This window comes from Cebus imitator, unplaced genomic scaffold (genome assembly GCF_001604975.1).
Source record: "Cebus imitator isolate Cc_AM_T3 unplaced genomic scaffold, Cebus_imitator-1.0 Scaffold315, whole genome shotgun sequence".
NCBI classification, from domain to species: Eukaryota; Metazoa; Chordata; class Mammalia; order Primates; family Cebidae; genus Cebus; species Cebus imitator.
The window spans coordinates 1,674,007-1,680,006 of record NW_016107630.1 but is presented as its reverse complement, the minus strand read 5'-3'; positions in this window follow the sequence as shown (position 1 = coordinate 1,680,006).

Below are 6,000 nucleotides of genomic sequence, written 5' to 3'. Positions count from 1 at the left end.
GAAAGCTGTGTTGTGTGGTGGAAGCAGGTGAGGGGGAAATCTCTGTACCTTCCACTCAATATTTCTGAGAACCTAAAACTGTTCTAAACATGTCTAATTCAATCTAGGAATTCTTTTACTCTATAATAATCTTGACATATATTTATTATTTATTTGGCTAAGAATTTTTGGGTAATACAATATCTATAATGGATCAAATCAGTGATTTTCCTCTGCATTTAAAAGATTACTTGAATTGATTTTTTGGAATTCTAGATAAATAGTGATGCTCTGTGGTGACACAGAATAAAACTACTAGGCTCAGTAGACCCTTTAGACTTTATCCCTGAGTCTTACCTCCTTTCCTAGCATTTCAAGTTGAATTCTCTCTTCCTCACTGAAAGAAAAAAAAAAAAGTATTCTCCCCAGAAATACAAAAAAATAGACATCCACTTGATGTGGTTTGGCAGCGTCCCCACCCAAATCTCATCTCGAATTGTAGCTCTCGTAATCCCCATGTGTTACGGGAGGGACCTGGTGGGAGGTAATTAAATCATGGGGGGCATTTTTTTTCCCATGCCGTCCTCGTGATAGTGAATACGTCTCACAAGATCTGATGGTTTTATAAAGGTCAATTCCCCTGCACACTCTCTCTTGCCTGCTGCTGTGTAAGAGGTGCCTTTGCTCCTCCTTCACCTTCTACCATGATTGTGAGGCCTCCCCAGCCATGTGGAACTGTGAGTTCATTAAACCTCTTTTTTTATAAATTACCCAGTCTCAAGTATTTCTTCATAGCAGTACAAAAATGGACTAAAACACACTTTACAGAGAGCCTTCATATCCCATGATCAATAAATTGCTCCTTGTCTTCCAACTGAGGAAAGTTACTATTTTACTGTTTCTTTTATTGGAGTTTGTCTAAAATTATGATGCATATTGAATACACAAATTTAATAAATTAATTACATAAAATAATGAAAACCATTCTAATTACACCAGAATGTTGCATCAAACACAGTTGAACCACTCAATTTTCACGTGGTTTGGTCAATAAGTAAAACGAATCCAAGGTTCCCATGGTTATATAGGTCTAAGTTATACTATTATACTCAGGAATTATACTATGGCTGTTATCTAATATAAGGAACATACATTATTATATTTAATTATATAATTTTACAACCACAGATTAAATAAGGAAAGACAGTGAAAAAGGCCTTATTTTTAGAGTCTGCTTTCTGTCAGAATTAACAATGAAGCTGGTACATTTTAGGTCTTCTGAAATACTTCAATGGGGCCATCAATTTGTACATATGCCCTCTCTCTGCCTCAGCTATGATTTCCTTCCTTCATATTGACACTCAAGACAAAGTGAGAAATGTACACAATTACATATGCAGCTTTCCAGTGTAATTTTCCCTTTCCAGTATAAAGAAATCCTGTTTTGCCAAACCTTCTATTGGAACTGGTTAAATTTACCCCCAATTGTTGTTTGTGGTTTGCCGATTAGTTTTGCTAATGAATTAACTAGTGTAACCGACCACTTGCAGAGCTATTCTCAGTATAATGAATGTAATTATTTAACACTAAACCAGGACAGCATCTTTCTTTTTCTGTGACAAGCATTATTCTTTTTTCTCCCATTAGCCAGGTGCCCTGGTCTCTGTAAACTAGTTATTGACCTGCTCGTTTACGGAACTTTGCTCTAAATGCTCCTTCCCTTATTTACTTCAAGCAAGCTCCTATAATTTCTCCTCCCCATACAGAGTTAGCATGTAAAGAGTTCATTGTTCATTTATTGTGAGTAAAGCAAGGCGTCAGGGAGCTATTCTTAGATAGATGCTCACACTCCTGAGCCCTGCTTACTTGTCCCTGGTTATAATGGATACAAAACCGTATGGGGCTGAGCGAGCATCATGTAAGCTCCATAGGAAATCTGAGGCAATGAATCATGGAGCCGGACACCTGCTGAGGACTGTGTGTCTGAACAGACTACAAATAGACAGAAAAGCAGCTTAAGCAAGTAGCTTTCATATGACAGGAATGCATATATTAGACATAAGAGGAAACTATTTGGATAAGGATGTTTATATATAAAGGACAATAATAATTCTTCCAGCCAGACTCTGAGAGAGCAAACTGTTCGTGAAGAACAATGCCTCTTGGGCCCACATTGACGTGTTTCAGGCCTATCTTCTGCCACTATTTAATATCCTTTTTTAAAAAAATGTCACACAATATTGGATCACCTTGACCATGATGTATTGTGTCAGGGCGCCTGCAATGAGACATAGTGAGATGTGACTGACGAAGCCTAAAGTAAAGATTAGATGTCACAAATTAAAGAAAAAGCTTTTGCTATCATTCCTGATTTGAAAATGGGAAAAATTAAAAGAGTTTCAAATTACATAAGAAAGTTGTGTGAATTATACAAAAATTTCTTATGTAATTTTGCAGTATTACATAAGAAATACTACAACGAATATGTAATATTCTTTCTTACATATTGTCTTTAAATAGCAAATGCTACGTTATACCTGACCTCTAACAGTAGAAATTTAACTGTGCTGTTAAAAAAATAAAAGGAAACAATAAACACCTCCGCCTTGTGGAAACCGTGTTAGCATTTTTATTAAAATTTTATGTTTGAATAATGATACTTTAATATATCTTTTTGTTTTTGACTGCAATTGTCAGAGTCCTTTTAAGAGTAACTTGCCTAGACAGCCTAGGAATTTTTAGATAAAGAAAAGACAAATTAAAGCTAGCTCTATAGGAGGAAACAAGATTATAGTGAAAAGTTTACGGTGTGAAGAGTGCAGAAACAAGATCTATTGGTTTTCTTTCAAGACTGCTATGTATGTGTATGTTAAGTGGAAAGTCATACAAACATATACATAAACATGTTTACATTTGTCCCTGTGCATGCTCCCTCAGCTATTAAAGCTAAACATACATGCGTAATGAACATGGATGAAAATAATCAGATTCTCTCAGAATAACAAATATGACTCAAGCTGGGAATTCACCCAATGAAATAAACTCTCAGTTAAGAATATTATCAAGGAAGAGAATGAGCTAGGCCAAAAAAAAGGGGTGGGGGGAGGGATAGAATTATAGCAAATTACAGTGGAGGTGTTTTGAATCTTTTGATAGAGCTGTTCTGAGTTTGGTGAGCCTGTGGTATTATCAGGCATTCGAAATAACACTTCTATCAAATAGAAGCTAGGCAGCATCTCATCACATTCTCAAGTCACAAATTGAACTCCAAAAAAGCAGAGATCTGAAATCAAACTCCCTTGCTGAAGTCTTTTGGAAGGAGTTTAAAGCCTCAGAAATAATGTTCATATCCTTGAGGATGTTAATTGTAACCACCAAAGGCCATGGGCTGGGTGAAGGCAGTACAAATAAGGTTTGTTAGTGCACTGCCATCTATGCATCTTGGAGCCTTGGGCATAGCATATGCTCAATAAATGATTTCAAGTAGAATTTAAATGAAGTTATACAGTGTACTAGCTATGTATGTTGTTGATTTTATAGTGAAAACAATGAAGGCAAGAAGTTAAGAGTTAGGAGTTCTCAGGTAAATAGTGCAAACTAAACATCATTTTCCACTATGTTTTTAGTGTCATATAATACATAGACATTTTTAATTTAGATGTGATGAAATGTGTCATTTATCTCCCTTAAAGGCTTATGCCTTTGTGCTTTATTCAAAGTTCATAAAGTTCTTTTCCTGTATTTTTTTCTTTTTAAGATTACGCTTTTCACATTTTGATCTTAAATCCACTGGAATTACTTTTTTTTATACAAATTAAGTGAGATAGGGATATAATTAAAGCATACTTTTGTTTGTTAAATTGTTAATTCCCTTCTGTCATGCAATATCATTTCTGGAACATATATTATAATAACTTGCTATGACTATATTATTATTATAGTAAGTTGCAATGGTCTGTTTTTAGGTCATCTCTTCTGTTCCAAAAATATTTTTCTACACCAGTATATATCACAATGTTGGTATGGAGCTTGATACAGCAAATCCTCCCACCTTGTACTGCCTCAAAAATGTCTGGCTAATGTGTAGCCTTAACATTTCTGTATAATTTTAGAATGAGCTTGTCAAATTCCATTAAAAAATCTGTTTTTAACATTAAATTCATATTTAATTTATACGTTGATTTGAGGAAACTAAATGTGTTAACAATGTTGAAGCTTTCCACCCACAAACACATTGAATTACTTCATTTCTTTGGCCTTCATTATGTCTTTCAATACTCTTTTATTATTTTTTACATAAAAGTTGAACATCTTTTGTGAAATATGTTACTATGTTCATTTCAGTTTTTGTGCCCTTTTGAAATGACAATTTTTAACATTTCTAATTCCGAATTTTAGCATTTTCTAATTCATTTGTTAATATTGAATTTGTGTTCAGAATATCTGCTTATTGATCATAATAATTCATCTGAAAATTATTTTGGGATTTCTATGCAGATACTCATATTGTCTCTAAAAAATGAAATTTTGATTTCTTCTTTTTCTACCCGTATATATTTTATTTCTTTTTCCTATTTCTTTCTGTTAGGCCCTCTCAGACACTCTAATCCTCTAGGATTTAAAGCAATGGTAGTAAGACTTCTGTCTTTATTCTGACTTTAAAATAAAAAGCTGCTAATATTTCACCGTTATATATGTTTGCTATAGTTTTAGTTAAAACCACCTCAATAGGTTAGAAATTATACTTCTATTTTGATAATTGTTTTACTTTTATCATTAATATATGTTGTATTTTCCGTATCTTGATTGGGCTGTTTCTTTTTAAATCTTTCATTGTGAGAAATTGTCTAGTATTAAACTATTCTTATCTTCCTTGGCACATGAATTTAAGTTAATCACTTGAATTCCTGGGCTCAAGCGGTCCTCCTTCCTCAGCCTCCCGAGCAGCTGGGACAGCAAGCACATGCCACAGTGCCCAGTTATTATTATTTCCTTTATCATACTTTTGTGGTTTAACTTTTCTTTTTTCATTTTTTAAATTGATATGCTAACTAACTGATTTCAAGTCATTCTTTTTCTTTTCTAACAAACATTAAAAAATAAACATCACTCTCTTAATTACTTTAATGGTATCCTGTAAGTTTTGATATGTAATCTTTTTATTTGTAATCAATTTTTAAAAGAATGAAATGTATTATTATTATTTTTTGGACCCAAGGGTTACTTAAGCACTTGCGTTTGAATTTTCTTGAAATTGCTTCAATGATAATTGTTATTGATTTAAATCATAATGCAATGGTTTTGGTTATCTTTTTGTTATTGAGTTCATATGATGCAGTGATTTAATTGTGTTTTAGTCAGAGAATATGGTCCATGTTATATTGTTTTTGCTATCAGTTTGATTTGCTTTCAAGTGTATTACATCAATTTTTATGAATGTTATATTTGTGCTTGAGAATAATGCCCAGGATTACATATAAATATGTCAAAATATGCTTGATAACTTGACTGGTCAGATATTCCATACAGAATATTACATATTCTGTGTAATCTACCAATTATTGAGAAAGTTTTGTTAAACTCAGCCATTAAGATTGTAGACTAATTATCAATTCCTCCTTATAATTATATTAGTTTGTTTCTTAATGTATTTCAAGGCTGTCTTATTACACACTAAAATGTTCAGAATTTCTCTATTTCCTTGGCAAATAATTTGTTTTTTTCTTATCTTGTGACTTTTTAATCCCTAATAATGATTTCAACTCTATTTTATATTAATAGAGCTGCCACAGTTTTTACTTTCATTAGAATTCGCCTGTTGTATTTTTTCCATCTGTTTATGCTTATATGTTTTAAGCATGGCTTATGCAAGTAACAAGAAAATATTTTTTAAAACAAACTCACAAATCTCTGATTTTTAACTGTAATATAGTTTATTTACATTTATTTGTTTACTAACATAAGACATATTTCTATTATACTATATTTTGTGTCCTGTATAGCAAGCCTATTTAGGGGGCA